This window comes from Carettochelys insculpta, chromosome 2 (assembly GCF_033958435.1).
Source record: "Carettochelys insculpta isolate YL-2023 chromosome 2, ASM3395843v1, whole genome shotgun sequence".
Lineage (NCBI taxonomy): Eukaryota > Metazoa > Chordata > Testudines > Carettochelyidae > Carettochelys > Carettochelys insculpta.
The window spans coordinates 213,031,263-213,056,208 of record NC_134138.1 but is presented as its reverse complement, the minus strand read 5'-3'; the positions used below and the strand labels follow the sequence as shown (position 1 = coordinate 213,056,208).

The 24,946-nt window shown below is 43.9% G+C and overlaps 1 long non-coding RNA gene across 1 annotated transcript in view; it reads right to left on the bottom strand.

The window, feature by feature from the left end:
* The window catches only part of LOC142007911 (uncharacterized), a 57,461-nt gene extending 33,574 nt beyond the window's left edge, over positions 1-23,887 (bottom strand). The window contains exon 1 of the long non-coding RNA XR_012644039.1: positions 23,835-23,887. This is a non-coding gene — a long non-coding RNA (uncharacterized LOC142007911). The remainder of the gene's footprint in view (positions 1-23,834) is intronic.
* Between the last annotated feature and the right edge of the window lie 1,059 nt (positions 23,888-24,946).

Below are 24,946 nucleotides of genomic sequence, written 5' to 3'. Positions count from 1 at the left end.
GCAGCGAGCCGCGTCAATTTCGAAGTGCCACTGCCGCCCGCATGCTAATGAGGTGCTGAATATGTATTTCAGCGCTTCATTAGTAAACTTCGAAATGGCCATTTGCATGGCCATTTCGAAGTTTTTGGCTAGTGTAGACATGGCCTAGGAGGAGCAGTGGGTGGACAGAGTGACTGGCAGAGGGCTGGTAGGAATAGCAGCAGAAGCGGCTGGCTGGCTTGACAGGTGGATGGCCAGTAGGAGCAGTGGACCAATGGATAGATGGATGGTGTGACCAGCAGATGGACGGTAGGAGGAGCAGTGGCAACTGGCCGGTGGGGCAGCTGGCAGGAGCAAGCAGAACACCGGAGCAGTGTAAAGGAGGCATTGCCTCAGGTTCAATGTGTCAGGGCCTGCATGAACTGGACCGAGTTGTAAGTGGGCATTTGAAGTGGGGGATATGGAGAAAGTTTGGGTGTGTGGATTGGCTGTTTACAGTATTGGACTGGTGAGCCTGAGAGGCCAAGGACACTGCTCAATCCATTTGAGCTGTGGCAGTTACTTGAGGATTAGTTGTGAGCTCTGGGAGTACTATTTTCCCAAGCTTATGCCGATTGACTTTTCTGCCTCTTTTATTAAGTGTCTTTTCTACACTCAGACTCTGTGCTTGCGAGTGGGGAAGCATTGCCTCTCCAAGGCGCCCGGGGTGGGTGACGTTCCCAGGCTACTGGGTGGGGGCTTGAGCCAATTCTGTGTGAGATGGATGAAAAGGAACTCCTAGATGTTGAACCCGGCCCTGGTTGCTGCCGACTCCTTCTGACAGAAGGGTTACATGAGGAAGACTCTTACCACTGATTGGACGGAAACAAACGTTAGTATGCCTTAAACTAGTTTGCAAACATTCTCTTAACGAACTTCTCCTCTGTTACTACTGCAATGGAATTGCTAAAGAAATATCCCCTTCCTCCATAAAGTTACTAAAGTCAGCTACAATGACTAAAGGCTATGCTACAGGATTGTTAGGCTGGGCAAGGATAGCTCTGCAAGTAGAAAACCAGCTTCCACTACATTCCAACAAAAGCAGGTAAGTAGCTTGGATGATAAACTCATGAAACATTTCTGCAAGGTCAAAAGAACACATGCCACACTGGGACAATTAAGATTTCTTCTGAGATCCTGAATTTCAGTGGAAATCTTTTCTTTCCAGCCCTCACTGTCATAAAGATATATTTGAAAACGATACCGGTAAACCACATCAGTTCATGTGCAATTATATATATATGTTGCTAAGATTATTCACTACACCAGAAGGTTAATAGGTTTAACATTTCAAAACAACGTAAACAATCAAGGGGACAGCTGCTAACATTCTCCACAATATGCAGAGGACTCTTTCATATGGATCTTTACACACAACACCCTTCCATGCAGTAGAGGATTTAGCATTTTCTGCCCTTTCTGTGTAGTCTTGGGTCTGCAATGTAGCAACGGGAGGAGATTGAGTAGACCCAGAGGCAGAGGTGAGGCATGTTTTCTCTGCCCTGTTCGCTAGTGCTGCATACCTTACTTGAAAAAAGGTAGCTGAGTCTCAAGATGCATTTCCTTTACAACACACACCTAAGGGTCCTGGAGGCTGCTGCAAGCAAGTCTGTAGTTCTAAAGCAGTGTTTCCCAAACTTGAACTATTTGTGTACCCCTTTTGGAACTTCAGCCTTTTCATCTACCCACTTCTCCCAGTGCCATCCCAGTGCTTATCTCCTGATGTGTACTAATTTTCTGCTGTGAATCCCATGACATCCTTTCGAGTACTGCCAGTGGTACGTGTACCACTCTTTGGGAAACACTGCTCTAATGGATCCATGCCAACAGGGAGCTGGGATGGGGAGCTTTGGAGACCCTGTAGTCCCACACCAGCTCCGATCACAATGTGGTTAGTTCTGGAGTCTGTGTGCATGCCTAGTGATCCACTAGGTTAGGGGGGAAGGCTGCACACTTTTTTTGATTGGGATGGGGGGGAAGGGAAAGTTTTGGTCTCACAGTGAAGCAGTGTGGGACAATCTTTGCAAGAGATTCATGAAGAGATTTTTGTCTGAGAAACTGTCCTGGGGATTTTAACTGGGAGAAAAGGCAATCTGGCCCAGGCTGGGTCTTCTAACTCTTTTGCTACAATTGATGTGTTTTTTTTTGTTTGTTTGGGTTTTTTTTAGTTTGATCGAAAGTGGGCCAGACATTTTCAAGAATAAAGTTGTTGTATGTGATAATAAAAAAGTGTTTCCAGCCTATCTGTAAAGATCACCTCAGGACTTTGGAGCAGGAATCTGGAATCCGGTAAGGGAGCCTGTTCTGAGGTCGGAGAAGTACCCTGCATTGTCTCCATCAAAATCCACTGAAATTCAGCTGAGTTACAAACGACAGAAAATTTCTGCTTACGCACAACAATTAGAGTTCATTAAGCCCTTCCCTAAGCATGGATATCACTGGTTTCTCCATGCGTGGCTCCCTGGCTTAGTTCATGGCCTTCCAGCTCTGCTCTGGTTACACAACAGCGGGAACAGGAAGGCCATTGATTTCAATTCAAAAGCCCACACTCTGTTTTCATTGCCTCTCCTCGCCTCCTGCCAACTCACTTCCTGCTCCTACAGCATTCCTAGGATCCACTTTTTTTGGTTTTAACTCTTAGCGAGACAACGAGGGCTATTCCTCAAGAATTAACTACTGTGAAAGACTTTAGTTAACTGAATGGGTGGAATATCCAGAAAAGGGTTTTAACCCCCAGCCTCGTTATCATTTGGTAAAAATATTTTCGAACAAGTGTCAAGCCAGGTTTTTAAAAGGTATATTCCCAAATATTTTGTCTCCAAGCATTGACACACTGACAAGTTTAACATCTGAAGGGCTGCTCTGGACTCAGGCAAGCTAGCTTCCAACAGAGTTTGAATCAGAATGAAAGCTAGGGCTTCTTCTTACATTAACATTATTATATGATACCTTGGAGAGTCAAATGTGCTACCCTCTTGTGTGTTGTGACATGTGTGTCTGTCTGTGATATCTCTTTTCCTGGGGGGTGAGGAGTGGGATGGGGAAGTGTTTGTATGTTGCTAAGATCCACTTCTAACCAGGCCCAGTCTTAGGGTAAGGTGAGCAAGGTGGTTGCCTTGGGCCCCATGATGCAATTGACTATAGCATTCACTGACCAATGGCAGGGCCCGCTGTCAGCATGCTGTCTTGAGCCCCGCCCACTGGCCGGGCAAGCTCTGGTTGTGCGGCTCAGGCTGCTCAAACTGAAATGTTTGATGGAAGACTTTAACCTCTCTGGTAAGTGCCTGGGCTTGATTCTTTTCTCACATCTGTGGATATTAAGACTAATTCCACAATGAAACTAGAGCAGCATGAGGCTGGTACAACTGAAAAGAGAACTGGCCCTCTTCTGGCTCTAGGTACCAAAATAGTTAAAATTGGGTTGACCTCCCATTTTTGGTCACAGCTCACCCGGGTTTTGTTTATGTTCTTTGGAAACTACTTGGGTATGAGAAAAACAAGATGAGTCCTGTGGCACCTTATAGACTAACAAATGTTTTGGAGCATATGCGTTCGTGGGCAAAGACCCACTTGGCCAGATGCACGAGTGCAAGAATGACATATGAGTCTGAGTATGACAGTGATGGAATTCGTGACATATGTGGCAGGGCCAGGGTGGAGGGCCCCTCAGAGGGAGCCCAAACAAACAGAAGGGCCCGCAGGACAATCACAGGCAGCTGGGTGGGAGATGGCTCAGCCTAACTGGGGCCAGCTGGCCCCAGTGACGGGGCCAATGAGAGGCCTTTAAAAACCCTTCACAGTGGGAAGGGCAGGGAGAGTGGGACAGGTGGGCAGAGAGACGCAAGGAGACAGGAGCAGTGAGAGAGAACAGGTCTGAGAGGAGCAGAGGAGAGCAGCAGGAACACCAGGGATCACAGAGGGAGAGTGGGAGCTCCTACAGATCAAGAGTGGGGACCCATGACTGCTACAGCCTGGAGAAGGTACCAGGGGGAATCGTCTGGGGAAGTGGCCCAGGGAGGAGAGCTGCTGTGCCAAGGGAGTCAGCTCCTCCCACTGGCAGCTGCACAGGGTCCCTGGGCCGGAATCTGGCACGAGTGGGTCAGGGCCGGGTTCCCCCAAGACCACCTCTTGCCCCATCGGGAGGCAACTGGGCCCTTAAGTGATCCTAATGGACTGAATAGAGGCCAGAGGCCCAGGAATAGGACTGACTTTGTCACATAGTTTTCTGAAATTGTCAGGATGCAGTGTGACAGTGCAGTCCCTGCAGTGGGACAGAACATTGTAAAATATTTCAATCACTAAACTGCATTATTGCCTAAATTTATTCAGGATAACACCAAAGCATGTCTGACCATGTGTTTCCTGATGCCCTGGCCCCATGGACTTGGGTTTCCCAAGTACACTTGCCTTGGTAAATGTCATTTTACTTCATTTTCCCCTCTCGATAGACCGTGTGATTGATACATCTTTCAGTGATCTAGATTCTCAGCCTAACTCATTCTCTCAACCGGCCATAGTCACCTGGGCTGAACTAGTATGATGACCTTGGATGGTCAGAAAAAAGGAACATGATCATCAGGGATCTTCCATCTACAGTATATTGAATTTCAGACTCTAAGAATCAAGCGGGGGAAAAAAAGCATTTACCCCTCCACTGCATTCTCAGACATGCTACATATATTTTTGGGTCTGTTCAGTGGAAGAGCAAGAGAACGCTCCTTTGTCAAACTACCCTTTTGTTATTTTCAAGTAATTTTTTAGAAGAATTTCATAATAGACACAGGCACCACCAGGCATAAAATGTCCTGTACACAGTAGCCAAGTGCTGAAGTCATTCCTTACTCCCTAGTCAGGCAAACTTTCCACAGGCCCTTCCAATGAATACACTATACCCGAGAAAGAACTTTACACCCATTTTGTAAGCAAATAGAGCATAAATAATCAAAAGTATGTGATTCTGGGGACAGTTGTAAGCAACTTTTTTCCAAACAGATCAAGTATGGAAGCATCCTAGTATCAGAAAGCCCTTTTAGGTAAACTCATGGTGTGCCCTTAGTCCCTAGTTCCCAGGAGAGTTGTTCCTATAGGAGATTAATCATGCAAGATGCTGTGACTCCAAACTACTGATTGCTTTGTACAATCAGGCCCTATAGAGAAAGAATCCACTTCATCCATGGCAGAATGATGTTAGTGGCTAAAAATCCTATCTAGTGATTTGCAAGGTTTTTTGCATATTTTTATCATTCAGCACTTCCTTGCTACTCTGCGAAATTGTGTAGCAGAGTGTAACTCACCAATAAGCAACAGGTAAGTATGACCAAAACTAACATCTCCAGCTTCACAAACAAGAGCACCTGTTTAACTGACGTGAGAAAAGTTTGTATTTTATGTGTAAATCAATACAAGTCTTTCCTCTTTTAAAATATTACGTGCATTAGTAATTTACCCATGTCAGAGTACAGAAAGTGAGGCCTTGCAGAGATTTAAAAAAAAAAAAAAGCACCTTGCCTGTAAGCAGGCTTTAGCTTAAAACTTCCCAGGGTCACCGTTTCCTGGACTCTGGGAGGGTAGGCTGCCACCACTGGGTGAGAAAAAAAAAACAACCCTACCCCAAGAAGACATACTCAGACGTCTTCCTGTCGGGGTACCCCAAGCTCTTAAACCTCCCTTCAGGAGAGAGCTGGACACAGAAGCCTGTAATTCTGCAGTTGACCATTTGGTCTGAGGCCCAGACTCTTCTTAGGACACAGAAATCAGATCAGTTGCTTACAAAAGTGATTTATTCACAAAACAGGAGAAAAATAAATCATGGGGTTTCCTGGGGATTCAGCTTAAAAGTTACAGGGGGAAAATCATAAGTCAAACAACACCACAAAAGAGAAAAAATAGAGCAGCCACAACAAAACAAGGTAACAAGCTACAGACTGTCCAAATTTAAAATAACCAAAAAACTTGAACGCATTTAACAATACATGTCCCTTGTACTTACACCTCTATGGTCAATTCTGCAATGGTTAGGGCATTTTGGATTTTTATTCCTATTGCCTGGAAGCCATCTCCCTGTCTGGGCCTTTCTCCCTGGGTCCCCAGAGACAAAAGCCCCCAGAACGGCAACTTCACTCCCATTGGCTCACCTGGGATTCAGGCTGCCTTAGAAGAGTCACCCCTTCTCTGCACTCATTCATGACAATCCATCATGGGGGTACAGGGGTTACAGCTCCAGCACAGGTGCCAAGAATGGCATGTGAGCTGATTTTCAAGCAGTGTGGCTGCCACCTGGCTCGCGGCTCTCAAGCTTCGGGGAGCCAGGAGCGCACTGGCACTGGCCTGGATCTAGCTCCCCATGGCTCAGGGAAGCCAGAGTTGAACTAGCGCAGCTACTGCCTGGCTCCCGACTTCCCGCTGCTTGTGGGGAGCTGAAGCCCGAGCGGCGCAGCTGTTGCCTGACTCCCAGCTTCCCACAGATTGGGGAAGCCAGGAGCTGCTGCTGTCGCCAGGGAGCACCTCTCCCCAGCAATGTGGCAGCCCCCACAAGGCAACCACCACCTCACTGGTAAGGTGACCATCTGTCTTGTTTTGGCCAGGACACTAGCTCATCCGCCTGTCCTATATTTGGCCTGGGGAGGCCTGGTCACCCTACAGCTAATGTTACCAACCTCCACCCAAACGGTAAAGCTCTTCGTCTTAATTCATTTATTAATGAAGCTGTTGGAAGCAGGACTTTAAAAAGTATCACTGGCACTTGGACCGTACATAGAGGTCAAAAGGTCAGATTTCGGCACCCTGCCTTGGAAAAATTGCTGACCCCTGCTGTAGTACTCGATAAGCTGTGTTGGGATGAATCAAAGGGAAAAACACAGCTCTCTCTCCAGAAATAAGGCAACGATTGGGTGCAAATAACTCAGCCAGCCAGAGTTTTCCTCCTTGTCATTCCCTGTAAGTCTTTTAGCCCTCGGACTTTAAAAATACGATACTGCAACTTACCCTCCCCCAGAACCACGGTAAGATTGCTGTGATGACCAGGAAATAGAAACCCAATTACTGTTATAAATTCCTATCAGAAGTTCTATCCGGATTATTCATTCTTACTATGAACGCTTAGAACTAAATTCTTAGTATTGCAAACTCATGGTTCCAAGAAAATCACAGCTGTTTGTTCAGAAAGCTGCTCCTGTCCCTCACCCTAACCCCTCTTTCCCAGATGTCACATCTTCACCTTGACTCTTTCCAGACCCTGCACCCCAAACTCTCCTGAACCTTTTCTCCCACTTAGACCCACACCCCCAGCCTGCTCCTGCACCCCTTCTGGCCCAGACCCCCACCAACCTGCTACATCCCACTCCCACCCATATCCCCCACCCAGACCCAACTCCCAGCCTCCTCCTGCACCGGCCCCACAGCCCATAGTTGGTGACCGCATCAGTGAGGTGGGCTTTTTTTTTTTTCTCACTCGTGTGGTCCACAGCAGAGGGTTGTGACCCCCTGACCCAAAAAAGATTTCCCACCCCTGATTTATAACATTGTTTTTATGAGAAAATGTGTTCAGAGTTCCAAACTACCAACATACAAATGAACTTTTTGAACACAATCTCTTTGTTGATTGGGGACTTCCTTTATTTTATATGCATAGCTTCATAGCCACTCCTGCGGATAGATAGCTCATAAGGATGGTTAAATTTGGAATTTACAGCTTTCACAAAATACCTTACTCTGCATATTTTTATACACAACAGTATATATATAACTGGTTTATTGAATTGTTCACTCTTTGGCGTTCAGACCTCCCTGTTTTCCTTTTGGGAGTCTGGACTCTGAGGCTATGTCTACAATAGAGGCTTTTGTTGACAAAATGGCCATTCTCCACGGGGATGGCGGGCTGCAACCGGGTGTTCTGCCACCACCCCATGACCAGCCAGTCCCACCAGACAGAACTGGTGTGGTGCCTCCAGATCCACCTGTGCAACCAGAGGGGGGGTGTGCAGGTGTGACCATCCAGCAGCAATGGCAAGGTCCTTGAAGGTGGTGTCAGGCTTGCCCTCCATAAGGAAGAGGACAACAACCAGAAATATTTATTGGAGAAACCAGAACACCTGTTTTGGCCTTGGACCCTTAGATTTTCTTCAGTGCTTGCTAACACATCTCTTGGGATCCACCAGTCTCCTTTCTCTTGTTGAGCTGACACTGTGCATCATGGAATTTATGTGATTGTGGTGCATCATGGGATATGCAGTCAGCTTGGCCCATTGAGGAGAATGGGAGTATGAGGCCCTTGAAATGCAACTCCCATAAGCCATCACAGCACCACAGGGAGTATAAATTAATGTTGAACTGAGCTGAAACAAAGTGTTCCAATGCAGTTGAACAAACCAATATAACATATTTTGAATGGAAATGTCTAAATGAAAAGTTTTAAACCAGTGTTTCTCAACTTTCCATTCCATGAAATATTTTCAGTTTTGTTTTGATTTGAGATAATATATAAAAATACTGGAATTTGCCTTGAGAGCAAAAGTCCAATTTTCTGTCAACTTGCAATTAGCATAATCCATCCATGCCATTTTAAGGAAAAGTACTACAATGGCAGACTGAGTGCGACTAGAGATGAGCCCTTTGGCAAGCTGCACTTCTCTGTGAAAGCTGAGTTGTGGCCATAATTTATGATTATAATGTATTCTGTGAATCTTTTATAATTATGCTGTGTATGGAAATCTGTCACAAAAATGTACTTCTTCGCATTGGTGGGTACAACTCGTGTCGTTGTTTTGTTCAGATAATTGTGGTATATGCTGCATATAAAACCAGGGAAGGAATAAATTATATGTAAACAAGGAAAAAGTCCTAATGTGGAACATATGAAACATAACAGCCAAACAATAGCTGTAACCTAACCACACCAAGAGAAAGTTGAATCTCTGCTCCTGTGAAAACTAGAGTTTTACATTTTATAGCTTCTTTTAGGCTATGTCCACACTACACATAGGAGTTGACCTCTGATATGCAATATTAGCTATATCAATTGTATAGCTAAAAATCAACTTACCAGTCAACTGCTAGTGCTGTCCTCATGGAAAAAGGTCAACAGGAAGGGTTGGCCCCATTCAAGAAGGAGACTGAGCAGGTCGATCTTCTGCAGCATTATAGATGTTAGCTTAGATGAAAAACAAACTATTTGCCAACGACTGCAGTGAGAAGGATTCGATAGTTCACAGAAAGTTATCAGCTCACCGATATCTACTGTCTAATGGACATCCAGGAAGATATTACTTAGTTGACCCCATAACTTTCTTAGGAAAACAGTTACCCAAAAAGATGATTTTTGAAATATTCCCTAAGGGAGGTAAGGCTTGAGGTCAGTTGGTTCTGAAGAGAGAGTGAATTGTGTAGTTGAGGGTTGTCCACTGAAAAGTCATAACCAGGCTCTGTAACTTCCACCCTCTGGAAACAGACCTTGATAAGTTTAATTATTATCTGGGAGCGCTTTCTCTCTGGGCTTGTTCTTTCTCTGAGACCTTCCTTTCCAGCGCCTTCTCCCTGGAAGAACCTATTTTAACTGAGGTTGGATAACTTTTTTTATTAGATCCATACACTTTTTATAATGTAATTAATGCAAATCAACATGGCTTTATGTAAAATACTGTCTTGATATCTTTAATATATTTAGTAGGTAAAGGGAATATAGTGTTGACATAATACACTTAAACTAGCGTAATGCATTTAAACTGGTACAGCATATTATGGATAAAACACTAGAATGATGTAAAACACTAAGGTGGCACACATTAGACAGATTAAAAATTAGCTGATAGGTCTCAATATATAACTGTAAATGGGGAATCATCATAGGGCTGGTGAGTATTTGGTGTGGTCCTGCAGGGATTGGTTCTTGTGCTATGCTATTTAACTTAAAAACCAAACAATAACCTGGAAGAAAATATAAAATCATTCCTGAAAAGATTGTAGAAGGCATAAAAATTGGGTGAGTGGTTTATACTGAAGAGGAGAGGTCATTCAGAAGAGGAGTCTCGATCACTTGGTAGTCTGGATACAAGTAATCAATGTCTTTTAATACAGCTAAATGTAAACTATGCATCTAAGACCGAAAGACATTGGCCATACTTACAGGACTGGGGACTCTGTCCAGGGAAGCAGTTACTCTGAAAAAAATGTGTGGTCGTGATGGATGGTCAGTTGAAAGTGAGCGCTCAGTGGCCACAAGAGCTAATACATTTCTGAGATGCATTCACAGGAGAATCTTGATTAGGAGTAAAGAAGATATTTTATCTCTTTATTTGGCATTGGTAAAACCCTAGTTGGAAAATTATGTCCATTCCTTGCCCCTACAATTTAAGAACGATGTTGATAGATTGGAAGGGGATAGGAGAAGAGCCATGAGTATGATTAAAGGATTAAAAAAAAAGGCCTGAGAGTGAAAGATACCAAGAGCTGGATCTATTCATCTTCGCAAACAGAAGATTAAAGGGTGACTTGATTACAGGCTGTAAAGAACTACATGGGGAACACACATTTAATAATGGGCTCTTCAGTCTAGGAAAAAGAGATAAATTATCCAATAGCTGGAAGTTGAAGCTAGACAAATAAGGCATAAATTTAATAGTGGGAGTAATTAACAGTAGCAAAAAAACTTCCATGGTTGGATGCTTTTGAAAACAATGGGCGTAAATCAAGATTGGATATTTTTCCTAAAAGATACTCTCTAAGAATTATTTTGAGTAAATTCTATGGTTTGTGTTATATAGGAGGCCAGATTAGATAATCACAATTTTCCCTTTGGGGCTTAGAATTTACAATTTCACCAATTAACATAAGAACATAAGAATGGCCATATTGGGTCAGACCAAAGGTCCATCCAGCCCAGCATCCCATCTGCCGACGGTGGCCAATGCCAGGTGCCCCAGAGAAGGAGAACAGAAGACAATGATCAAGTGATTTATCTCCTGCCATCCATCTCTTGCCCTTGTTCTGAAGGCTAGGGGCACCATACTTTATCCCTGGCTAATAGCCATTTATGGACCTAACCTGCAAAAATTTATCAAGCTCTTTTTTAAACCCTAATAGAGTCCTGGCCTTCACAGCCTCCTCGGGCAAGGAGTTCCACAGGTTGACTGTGCGCTGTGTGAAGAAAAATTTCCTTTTATTAGTTTTGAACCTACTACCCATCAATTTCATTTGGTGTCCCCTAGTTCTTGTATTATGGGAAAAGGTAAATAATTTTTCTATATTCACTTTCTCCACACCATTCATGATTTTATATACCTCTATCATATCGCCCCTCAATCGCCTCTTTTCCAAACTGAAAAGTCCCAGTCTCTCTAGCCTCTCCCCATATGGGACCCGTTCCAAGCCCCTAATCATCTTAGTTGCCCTTTTCTGAACATTTTCTAATACTACTATATCTTTTTTGAGGTGAGGAGACCACATCTGCACGCAGTACTCAAGATGTGGGCGTACCATAGTTTTATATAGGGGAAGTATGATATCTTTTGTCTTATTATCGATCCCTTTTTTAATAATTCCTAACATCCTATTTGCCTTACTAACTGCCGCTGCACACTGCGTGGATGTCTTCAGAGAACTATCCACTATAACTCCAAGATCCCTTTCCTGATCTGTCGTAGCTAAATTTGACCCCATCATGTAGTACGTGTAATTTGGGTTATTTTTTCCAACATGCATTACCTTACACTTACCCACATTAAATTTCATTTGCCATTTTGCTGCCCAATCACTCAGTTTGCTGAGATCTTTTCGTAGTTCTTCACAATCTGTTTTGGTTTTGACTGTCCTGAACAACTTGGTGTCATCTGCAAAGTTTGCCACCTCACTGCTTACCTCATTTTCTAGATCATTGATGAACAAGTTGAACAGGATCGGTCCCAGGGTGACCCCTGGGGAACACCACTAGTTACCCTCCTCCATTGTGAAAATTTACCATTTATTCCCACCCTTTGTTTTCTGTCTTTTAACCAATTCCCGATCCATGAAAGGATCTTTCCTCCTATCCCATGACCACCTAATTTACATAAAAGCCTTTGGTGTGGGACCGTGTCAAAGGCTTTCTGGAAATCTAGGTATATTATGTCCACTGGGTGCCCCTTGTCCGCATGTTTATTAACCCCTTCAAAGAATTCTAATAGATTAGTTAGACACGACTTCCCTCTGCAGAAACCATGCTGACTTTTGCCCAACAATTTGTGCTCTTCTACGTGCCTTGCAATTTTATTCTTTACTAGTGTTTCTACTAATTTGCCTGGTACTGATGTTAAACTTATCGGTCTATAATTGCCAGGGTCTCCTCTAGAGCCTTTTTTAAATATTGGTGTTATATTGGCCGTCTTCCAGTCATTTGGTACCAAAGTGGATTTAAAGGATAGGTTACAAACCACTGTTAATAACTCCGCAATTTCACATTTGAGTTCTTTCAGAACCCTTGGGTGAATGCCGTCTGGTCCTGGAGACTTGTTACTATTCAGCTTATCAATTAACTCCAAAACCTCCTCTAATGTCACTTCAATCTGAGTAAGTTCCTCAGATTTGTCACCTAAAAAGGCTGGCTCAAATTTAGGAACCTCTGTAACATCCTCAGCCGTGAAGACTGAAGCAAAGAAATCATTTAATCACTCCGCAATGGCACTGTCTTCCTTGATCGCTCCTTTTATATCTTTATCGTCCAAGGGCCCCACTGCTTTTTTAGCGGGCTTCCTGCTTCTAATGTATTTAAAAAACATTTTACTATCGTTTTTTGAATTTTTGGCTAGCTGTTCCTCAAAATCTTTTTTGGCTTTTCTTACTACATTATGACACTTAATTTGGGAGTGTTTATGTTCCTTTCTATTTTCCTCACTAGGATTTGACTTCCACTTTTTAAAAGCTGCCCTTTTCTCTCTCACTGCCTTTTTAACATGGCTGTTTAGCCATGGTGGTTCTTTGTTAGGTCTCTTACTGTGTTTTTTTATTTGGGGTATACATTTAAGTTGGGCCTCTAGTACGGTGTCTTTAAACAGTTTCCATGCAGCTTCCAGGGATTTTAGTTTAATTACTCTACCTTTTAGTTTCTGTTTAACTAGCTTCCTCATTTTAGTGTAATTCCCCTTTTTGAAAGTAAATGCCAGAGTGTTTGACCGCTGCGGTGTTCTTCCCAACACAGGAATATTAAAAGTTATTATATTGTGGTCACTATTTCCAAGCGGTCCAGTAACGTTAAACGTTAAAGCAGCTCTATGGGGCAGCAAATTAATACCAGAAAGGCCTACAGAGGACTGTCATGGGCAGACTGAACTCTGACTCCCCTCATTGCTGACAATATGCCACTATCCATATAAAAACCTGATCTTCAACCTCTGGTAAAGTCTCCACTGGATTTGAGCATTATGCAGAAGGGACTACACATGTTGTAGGACCATGGCTTTAGACACTGCAAATTCACTTCATCTTTCTGTCAGATTTTCCCTTCCTTGCAGAGACAGATTTATTTAAAACATTATGTAGTGTTTGGTAAACAGGGAAAGAAAAAAGTGAACATTTGTGCATCAAGCTATGAAGATAGACCCACAGAGATAACCCTTTGCCTTTGCATAGTGGAAGCATGCAAAATAAGAGTAACGGACCACAGCAAAAACAAAACAAACCACCCGCCTCTGCCCCCAAACCATCTTTAATTTTGCCTTCTGTTAAAAAGATCCACCAAATTGCATTGTGTAGTAGGCTGACTCATGAGGGATCAGAGGTAGTCACAGAATCCATCTACTCACTCCCTGGCTGAAACAAGCAAGATATTACATATCCTTTACTTTGTTCTATGTGCTTGTCTGCAGTGACTTTCGTCAATGAAAATGTTCTACTGCTCACTTACTTTAAAACAAATTATAAAGGATTTAAGAGAAATTTAAGCATAGACGCAACAAGGAACTGAGACACTCATCAGTTTTTGAGGCTAAGAAAAGTAAGTTGAAGTGGTACAAAAATAGCAGACAGCTAACTTTTAAAAACTTCTCTCCTCTGATTTGTTCAGTGTAGACAAATGTTGCCTCCATACAAAGAAGGATCAAAAGCTTTTCCCCTGAGAACTGGGTTCTCTTTTCACATGGATTAAAAGGCCTACTTCAGAATTCTAGGCAAAAAAACCAATTCCAACTCACAATTTCAATCCACCTATTGAAAAAACATGAAAGAAGAGAAAAGGTCTTCAAAACTTTAGGAGTCTCTTTTTCCCTGTTATGAACTTGAAGTGATTGAGATACCTGACAGGACTTCAGTGTGTAATAGTTTCCATTGCTTATGGTTCCCTTCTGAACTTCTATTTTGTGGGAATACACTTGGATCATTGCATACAATACTGACCTGTCTCTCAAAAAAGGCTTGCTGTATTTTGGCTTGGCTCCTTTCCATTTCTAGTCCCCTAAGTCTGTTCCCCATTTCAACATTGCTTATTGCTGCATTCCCAAACATGTTACACAAGCTTAGGGGAGCAATTTATAAGAATATTAGTAACTTGGCTGTGACTAAACAAAATTTTTCTCTTCTAACAAATCATCGTGCCATGAAAGCCAGCAGCTTGTGGTTATTTGCTCACTTGTTTACCACATGCCATTGAATGTGATACTTAAACTGCAGGCAAATGATTCATCCCAGTTAAAAAACCATGAAAATTTCTCCACCATTCTTCAAATTTAAATCTGGCTGGAGACATATTGTGAAGACGTTCCCAAAAGTGTCTGGAAGAATGTATTTGCAACCTTTCCACAGATGGCCAAATTGTGCCAATTGTGCCTACTTTGATTTTCGTCGGTTGAGGCACCACCATAGTCGAATACCAGTGCAGTAAAATAAACCTGACATATAGTCTGCAGATGTTTTTTCTAAAAGTGCAAAAACAAAACAAAAATGGAGGGCCACAAAGGCGTCACAATTCAACCTCAAGGGGGAAATTCTCCATAATCACACTTGGCTCAAATGCAGCATCACTGAACACAGTGAGTCTCTATGTCTGCGTTTGATCCTGCATACAAACAGGCCTTAGTTCACTGACTCCAATGGGGCCACTTTGCGTGGACAGATTTGCAGGATCAAAACCCTCACTTTACGATGTTTTGTCAGACAAATGTGTTAGGTTAAATGCCATAGTTAGGAAAAGAAATGTCCCATTTCATGGGAGTTCAGAATCCAAACCACAACCCATATGTCTTTGCAGCCTTTTCATCCAGCTTATGAAATAATAGCAGCAATATCCTGACATACTGTCACCGTGCTCAACTTTAACTATGAAGCTAGTGCTGCCATAATAATCTGAAACTAGTGCAGGGTGAAGATTTTCACCAAGGGTGACATGGCCTTTCACAGAATTGAAGGACTGGGTATAGGTAGGATCTTCAAGGTCTGGGCCTATGGAGGAAACCAGGGCAAGCCCTGAATAAGAGCGAGGGTGGAATCATGGCTGGTTGCCCAAACTAACATACAGGACTCCACCTAGTAAAAACCAACAGGCAGCCAGTGCAGATCACAAGACATAGAAGGTTTAGGCTAATAGTCAGAAAAGCCACTTAACAAAATGAGACACTACAGTCTTCACTACCTTTAGTGTCCAAGCTGAACATAAGGCCCTGCCCCATGTACAAACAGCAATAATCTAACTTTGTGTTAAGAAAGACACAGATGACTGTACCAAAGCCCTCATCTGAAAGACAGTCACAACCCACTGTCAAGATGTAAAGCAGAACTTCGTAGTTATGAACAGCAGAGTTTCAAACTGACTAGTCAACCCCTCACCTCATTTTGGAACTGGAATTATGGACTTCTTGCCAAGAGCTAGGACAGTTAACAAAGAGCTGTTCTACCTAGTCCTGCTGAGGCTTTTAGATGAGTCAACAATATCTCATGTTCAGTAAGCCATCCAAGTACACTCAGAGTTGTCTCATCATGCCTTTCTCAGGAACTGGAAGCGCTAATGACCACTGACAGCTGGCCACATATTCAGTGTTAAGTGAAGGTTTCCTGAGTGAGAGCTGCACAATAAATTTCTTACACAGAAGCTGCCAACCTGCATGGTCCCAGAGAGGTACTGTCACTTACAGCAACAATGGAAATCAGGTCTCCCCCTGTGGTCTTTATTGGCCAAGGGGGACATTTAATCCAAAGCATACGCAGAAGCAGAATGCACTCCTGACATGTCTAGTATCTTAGTGAATGTATCAGTGGAGTTACCAGGGATGAATCTGGCCACATGTGTCTAAATTTCCTCTGTAGTGCCTCAGTGTAAACATTACCTATGGCCATGTCAGTGTAAGTAATCAACTCCATGGCTGTGTCCACACGAGCCCCAAACTTCGAAATGGCCACACAAATGGCCATTTTGAAGTTTACTAATGAAGCGCTGAAATGCATATTCAGAACTTCATTAGCATGCGGGCGGCTGCGGCGCTTCGAAATTGATGTGGCTTGCCGCCGCGCGTCTCGTCCAGACGGGGCTCCTTTTCGAAAGGACCCCGCCTACTTCGAAGTCCCCTTATTCCCATCAGTTTATGGGAATAAGGGGACTTCGAAGTAGGCGGGGTCCTTTCGAAAAGGAGCCCCGTCTGGACGAGACGCGCGGCGGTAAGCCACGTCAATTTCGAAGCGCCGCTGCCGCCCGCATGCTACTGAAGCGCTGAATATGCATTTCAGCGCTTCATTAGTAAACTTCAAAATGGCCATTTGTGTGGCCATTTTGAAGTTTGGGGCACGTGTAGACGTAGCCCATAAGAGACAGTAGCTAGGTCAGTGCATTACTTCTTCCTTTGAGCAATCACTGTCTATAGCAGGGATTAGGTCAGCATAGCTACAGCTCTCAGGGATATGGATTTTTCACACCCCAATAGATGTAGCTATGCTGATGTAAATTCCTACTGGAGATCAGCTGTACGTGTCTTAAACCCAGTTTGATGTTGAAAAAGTAAGCCAATGTCTTAAAATATGGTCTCAGATTTGTTCCCAAGATGCAATGTATAATGATCAGCATGTAAATTGCCCTGGGCAAAAACATTAAAAAAAATTCTGGTAGGAGGTGGCAACACTCTACAGTACACTAGGGAAAGAAAATGTGTCAAACTTAGCTACAGTATGTTATTTGTGGTGCAACATGACTGGGGGCATTTCAGTGCATGGATGCAAACACCACACATGCTTATCATCACTGAATCCAGGTTCACCATCTACCTCAGGTTAAGCCTCTGCCGATATCTCCCAGCCACCACAACAGTAAAAGTCCCTCTTCACTGAGAGTATCAAGGTGAGTTTACTCACTGCTAAAATCCTTTTGGGTTAATTCTTATGTGAACTAAAATTTAATTTTAAAAGGTGTGCAATAGCTGGAAAGTGAGATTGCAGTGAGTCCTTTTGATGGGGGAGACAATCGATGCTGTTGGACACTGGTTTTTAAAATTTGTCGCAGTTTTTGTCTCACGTACGATATAGGGCCAAATTGTGTCCTCAGAGGATATGTGCGCAACCCCCATGTTGTTGAATGAGCTTTATGTCAGTGTCCAAAGGTGGACAGGCCCCCGATGAATCCCTCACTCAAGTCAGCCAGCTGCTGTCTTCAACCGAACAGAAACACAACTAAACTTACCATCTTAAAATGTTACTAAATCAGAACTGTGGAATTCATAAAATGCTGGCAACTTTCAAATTCAATTTGCTGTTGGTTTCAGGGAGCACAAGGTCAAGATTTTAGACAAAATTTGGCAGCATGTTGGGATACTCCTGTGCTGGAACTGAATGTGCTCATCTCTTCTGAAAACCAGGCCACCATTATCTTAAGTTGGGCAATCAAAATTAATGGGCTCTTGAAAATTTAGCCTAATTTTCCTAAAGTGATAAGTTTCAGGGGGTAGCCATGTTAGTCTGTTTCAGAAAAAAAAACCACAAGATGATATGTGGCACCCTAAAGAATAACACATTTGTTTGTGCATCAGCTTTTGTGGACTGGAAAAAGCTTCCACTGACTGGGTGTGTCTACACTAGCAGTTACACTAGTAGCTGGCACAATGTCGAAATAGCACACATCACATCTACACACATTGTGTGCTATTTTGATGTTGAAATTGACATTAGGCGGCAAGACATCGAAATCGCTATTCCTATCTGAAGTTGGGAATAGTGCCCTACTTCAACGTTCAACATTGATGTAGGGCATGTGAAGATGAGCCACGTCCTGCTACATTGAAATAGCGGGGTCCTCCATGGCGGCCATCAGCTGAGAGGTTGAGAGACGCTCTGTCCATCCCCTGCAGGGCTCGAAGGTCGCCGCATGCAGCAGCCCTTAGCCCTGGGCTTCTGGCTGCTGCTGCTGGGGGGTCCATGCTGTGTGCATGGGGTCTGCAACTGGTTCTTGGCTCTGTGGACCTCATGCTGCGCAGGCCGAGCGTGTCTGGGAGGGGCTGTATAAGGCAGTGGCTTGCTCTTGCACCAGAAGGGCTAGTCCAGCCCCTCCGCAGGCTTTGCTGGCCCCTTATTTTGACAGAGAGGGCTTGTGTGTGTGGACGCTCCACATTTCCTTCCGGGGCGGCTCCTTTTGATGTTCCCCATTGCTACTTCAACGTTGAACGTCAACGGCACCAGCCCTGGAGGATGTGTAGACGATACGCGTTGAAGTAGCCTATTTTGATGTTCTTACTTTGAAATAGGCTACTTCGACGTAGTGTGCTAGTGTAGACGTAGCCACTGTGTGCTCCTAGTTGTCATCTACTACACCACACTAGATTCAAGAGCTTTCCCCAAATGATTTCTAGCGCATATATTTAGAAAAATATCCAGTGATTTTAAAATTGACAGAGGTGGAGTGTCCACCATGACCGGGGTCAGCAACCTGCAGCTCTGGAGCCGTATGCAGCTCTTTAAGGAGCCACTTGTGGCTCTGAGTACTGCTGCCACTGACTCCTCTTGTGGCTCTGGAGGCTGCTGCTGCTGCTTAAACCAAAAAAACTAAATTCAGTTGCCTGCCATTAAACCAACTAAACTTGGGTTTTTTTTGTTTAAGTGGCAGCAGCCTCCAGAGCTGCTGAGCAGGCAGCTGTGGCAGGAAGCCCTGTAAAAGAAAGCCACAGCAGGGCAGAGAGCCCCAGTGGAGGAAGCTGCTAGGGCAGGGAGCCAACTGCGCTCCATGTGGGGGAAGTGCTAAGCCCACAAGAGAGCTGGGGGAAGGGGCGGCCGAGCCTGCCCTTGCTGGATCAGTGCAGTTCTGCCTAGAAGGAGAAGGAGGTGGCAGAGAGCAGCAGGGAGAGGTGGTGGCCATAGAGGAGCTGTGCACGCTGAGGCGAGTTAATCCTGTGGGGGCAGAGGTTGGGACTGAGGCAGATTAATCCTGAGGGTTGCGGGGGGGCAGGTTTGGGGCTGAGAGGGTAAAGCTTGGGAATAGGGGGCAGATTTGGGAGCTGTCACATCTGTAGACATAGTCCGTTGTTATGGTAATCCTCCCCATCCCACCCCCACGCTTTTCAAGATCCAAGGGTCCTGCACATGCTTATTACAATATGTGGTGTACCTCCTCCACTGTATCACATGCCCAAACAATAACTGTGAGAGTGAAACTAATCAATTACTGTGCTCACAAATGCACTCTCACAGAAAAATATTTAAAAGACAAAAATACTCCAACACTCATCGGTTAACACTTTTCACATTGTGACCCACTCCATAATGGACCTTTAAGTCACCTTTGAACCCTCCCAATCCTGAGCTTCTCTGGGGCCTTGAAAAGCCCCCAGAGTAACTTAGATAGGCATGGGGCATGCCCAAGTTCTTGCAACCTCTAGGGGTGCTCTGTGAGACACAGTAGTGACTCCAATCTCCATAGCACTATACCCCTACCTCCAACCTGCCCCTCTGACTTCCAGACCTGTCCTAGCAGTATACTTCCTTGGAGGAAAGCCTTGCTCACTTACATGACTGATTTTCATTGCATCTGCACCAACAGAATTCTTCTCTAGCTGAACACATGATTTTTAAACTCCATTTACTTAACAAAGGGGCCTAAGTGGGATCTGCACCTTCCTCCTTGATTTTCATTGCTGTCCTAGAAATGTTCTCAGAGGGCCTTGACAAATCCCTAAGCCATCCTCTTGCTTAAAGAGTCAGACCTGCTAGTGGGTTCAAAATATAAAGAAATGTTCAGGTGAACTAAGTAAATTTTGGGAGCAGTGTATCCTTTTTAAAATAAAATAAAGGCACTGAATGAAGTGTCATGCAAAATTGTTTCAAAGGACGCATATACTGTTGGCCAAGGGGAAATCGATATTCCAGTGTTAATTATGCATTTGTATGGATTGTTTACCCTCTAACATCAGATGCAGAATGCCTTCATTCTCTTTTACAGAACAGATTTATATGTATCCGCTCTTCTCATAAGACACTTAATTAACATAGTACTCGTTAGACAAGGTCATTTTCTGGCTAAAACTAGTGTGTCAGGGTTACTGCAGGTTATTCCTATCTTCAGCCAGCATATCACATCACACAAAAGCATTAGCACATTTTTGTGGACTATGATGTCTTTATACTTATGGGAACAATTACAGCACATACAAATGGAAAGACACTCATTGAGGTTGACCTGTGATTCACAGAGTTGCCTCCTAATTTCTTGAGCTTTCTTTTCAGTGTACAAACATATATCCCCCCCAAAATAAACCAATAATATTGATGGCATTTCCTGCATTATTAATTGATTTTTCTTAAAATAACATGGAATAAAAATCAACCAAACATATAGATAAGTATGTCCACATAGCCTCATTTCTATACTTGTGGCCATATTGGCTAATATTGTGTCTAATGTTAGATTTTTCCGACTCCAACTTGGAAATCTGTCACCAATAAACAATACAAAACAATCCATGTTGATCATTCCATTGGCCTCTTTGGTCAACCATGACCAAGACTCAATCATGTTTGCTAGATTTGTACTCTAGCTCTCTGGTCTGGCATGATGGCCACAGACCCAGAAGACAGTACCCAACTTTTGCATGGTTTATTTAGAGCAACTCACTATTTTGTCCATTCAGGCACCCCTGCTGCTGGTAGTTATGCTCCATCTCTCCTACATTTTATCTGTTGCACGATATGAGCACCAGAGGGGTTGGGAAGGTTAATAAAAGAAAGTCCTAAATGACTACTTGAGTGGAGAATCAGACTCATAAAGGGAAGATTGTGATAGCTCTGCGTCAATGGGAAACATGCAAAAGGTTTCCACAACCCTGACTCAGACTGCTCCCTTCGCAAATTCTCAGCGGCATGTAGAGGGGGTGTAGCAGAAGCAGGACCATTGTAGAACAGGCTATCCACATTGAGGTGAGGACACTGCACCTTCCTAAAGATAATACAGTCCACTCAGTCCTGCTAGGTACCACTGACGAACATGATGCAGAGTGGGTAGTTCACAGAATTATAGGGCTGGAAGAGACCTCAGGAGGTCATCAAGTCCAACCCTCTGCTGAAAGCCCAATCCCATCTAAATCAACCTAGTTAAGGCTTTGCCAAGGTGGGACTAAGAGACAGTTGTGGTTATACACCACCCATGTTTGGGCCAGTATAAATACCACAGTTGGAGAGGGGGATTAATGGGAACAAATGGTACATGCAGGTTGCACAAAATTCCTCACCCAACATATATGGTTTCAGCTAGATTTCTTTACCCTGGAGTCCCACTTGCCTTGGAAATGTTGAATAAATACGGGGTTAAAACTAAGTGAATAAAGCAGTAATCTAAGAAATAGATTCAGAGCTACGTGTGAGAACAGATGCAGGTATCACAATAGAAAAAAATCCATTTGAAGTAAATTGCTAAAGACTGTTGGAAGAGGAGCTGCAGTTGGGCAAATGCTTTAGCCTACATTTCAAAGGCACAACTGCAATTTTTTTGTAGCTAGCTTCAATCTTGCAGAGCTCCAGTTAAAATCCTGTGCAACAGATGGCAAATCCTGAGTCATAAAATGTTATTATTTGGCAACAAAGCTATGTTTGTTCCAAAGGGATTCTTGCCACATACTGCTGCGAAAACTATGCATAGTCCGTACCAGCCAACAACATCATTCCAACCCTGGCAAGCAAAGCTCCAAATCAATTTACACATGTACAATTATTTGAATGTGAATGTCTAACATGAACAATACAAGTAGCAATTTGAGGCAGAAAACTCAATCACAAGCAGGTTTATCTGGAGCTCACTTTTTCAGCTTGTTTCCTTGGTGACATGCATACAAGTTGCTATCTACGGACAGATATTTTTAAAAGGGAGAGTTGGAATGTAGCAAAATGTTGGGTGGTAAGTGATTTGTTAAGACATGGACACTCAGGCTACGTCTACACGTGCACCCAACTTCGAAATAGCTTATTTCGATGTTGCGACATCGAAATAGTCTATTTCGATGAATAACGTCTACACGTCCTCCAGGGCTGGCAACGTCGATGTTCAACTTCGACGTTGCTCAGCCCAACATCGAAATAGGCACAGCGAGGGAACGTCTACACGCCAAAGTAGCACACATCGAAATAAGGGAGCCAGGCACAGCTGCAGACAGGGTCACGGGGCGGACTCAACAGCAAGTCGCTCCCTTAAAGGGCCCCTCCCAGACACACTTTCATTAAACAGTGCAAGATACACAGAGCCAACAACTAGTTGCAGACCCTGTATATGCAGCACGGACCCCCAGCTGCAGCAGCAGCAGCCAGAAGCCCTGGGCTAAGGGCTGCTGCCCACGGTGACCACAGAGCCCCGCAAGGGCTGGAGAGAGAGTATCTCTCAACCCCCCAGCTGATGGCCGCCATGGAGGACCCCGCTATTTCGATGTTGCGGGATGCGGATCGTCTACACGTCCCTACTTCGATGTTGAACGTCGAAGTAGGGCGCTATTCCCATCCCCTCATGGGGTTAGCGACTTCGACGTCTCGCCGCCTAACGTCGATTTCAACTTCGAAATAGCGCCCAACACGTGTAGACGTGACGGGCGCTATTTCGAAGTTACTGCCGCTACTTCGAAGTAGCGTGCACGTGTAGACGCAGCTTCAGTGATTTTGGTCTTCAGATTTCCAAGGCAGAGAACGAGCCACAGACTCTTGCCCAGGCTATGTTCCTGCCAGGGGTGGAATGATGAATTCCTGGCTATCGTCTTGTTCTCAGGCCCTGTTTATCACAATTAAAATTAACAGAATTAATACAAAATCAAACACCTGACCAATCTGTAGCAAGGTTCTTTTTCAAGGAGCCCTTTGTAAAAGTTACACTGTAGGCCAGATGACATTTCAGTAAGGACATAATTCATGTTATGGCACAACTCATGCACTGAAATCTTCTATGGTCCTGAATGAATATCACTCTGAGTACAAAAATACATGTGCTGCACAATGAAAGTTACTCGGAACTGAAGGGGAGGAAGGGCACATGAGAGAGTTCCATGTATTTGATTTGTCAGTTTTTATTTATTTATTTATTGGGGACTTCTGTGCTATATAATTGTCAGTCTGTACTAGAAATGCTATTGATCTGAAGAAGTGGGTCTGTCCCACAAAAGCTCATCACCTAATAAATTATTTGGTTAGTCTTTAAAGTGCTGCATGACTGCTGGTTTGTTTTTTTAGAATACAGATGACCACGGCTATCTCTCTGTTACTAAGTTACTATAAAACTTACATGCAAAACAGCTAGATACCCCAACTCCCGTATCTGACAGAGTAGGAAAAAGCAAGTGGCCAAATGATAATTAAACCTGTGTCTTGCGCCTTAGAATCTGGAGTCCTATTTCTTTTTTCACAGGGTGTGGGAAACTCACCTTAGCTTCAGTGGAGTTACTCATATCCTGTGGAAAGGGAGAATTGAGACCCTAAAGCGAAAAAGAAAACCGTAAGTGACTGAAAAGCAGTAAACATTTGCACAGTTATATGTTGAATAGGGTCTACTCAAACCTGTGGGAAGAAAAGAGACTGCTCTGGTCAATGCAAAGAGCTACAGCCTCTCTTGAAGCAGATAAAATAAGTTCCATGCATACAAGTTATCAAGTGCATGAAAATGGCTTAAGCTCACATCTTTTTGCGAGCAACACACCACTAAAATCTAGGCACTGTCCACTCTGAGAGTGAAAGCCTAGGGACCTGCAACAAGTAGGACTCAGTGGTATTTAGCCATTATGACAGTTTCTTTTAGAAGTTTGCCCAGCCACAAGAACAGTTGCTATTTATGACATAGGACTGGTTGCCACACGTTACACATGAGTGATACCTTGTGTACACTACTGGAGATTTAAAATTTGTTTGTTGATTTTATTGCTTCTCTTAACATAAAATAAAGGCTCACAACCTGGGTGTTGTGACCGGGTGCCAGAACAGTGGTGGATTTACCACTGGATCCCAGTCCCTAGTACTGGGCCCAAGTTCAGAAAGGACCTGTTTCTCTCCTTTCCTCCTCACTGTGCTGTGCAATGGGAGCCACGAGCCAAAGGTACGCAGGGAGCTGTAACTCCTTGACCAGCTCCCTGCCTAGAGAGATGGCCCTGGAGCAGCATTCCCATGTTCACTAGCAACAGTAAAGGGCAGGAGAGGGATTAGGGAAAATGAGAGCCCTGTGTAGCACTTACTGTGAATGGAGCATCAGCTGCTGGAAGAAGGTGGTAATGGGAGGTGGAAATGGGTGTTCACCAAGCTTTGGTTCAGGTCTCACCCTCAGAAGCCTTTCCCAAACTGTATTTGGGATGCAAGTGGCCTCAGTTACCAGACCCCTAAGAAGAAATTGAGTGGACAACACATCTCTGTCTGAAGCCTAGGAATGGAAGTATGTGGACTCTACCAGGAGAGGCTAATGTGAAAAGTAAGGGAGAGAAGGCTCTACTGGAGGGCTAGGGCTGCTTTAGGTGCAATACCAGGCACACAGGAGGATTTGGCTAATTCC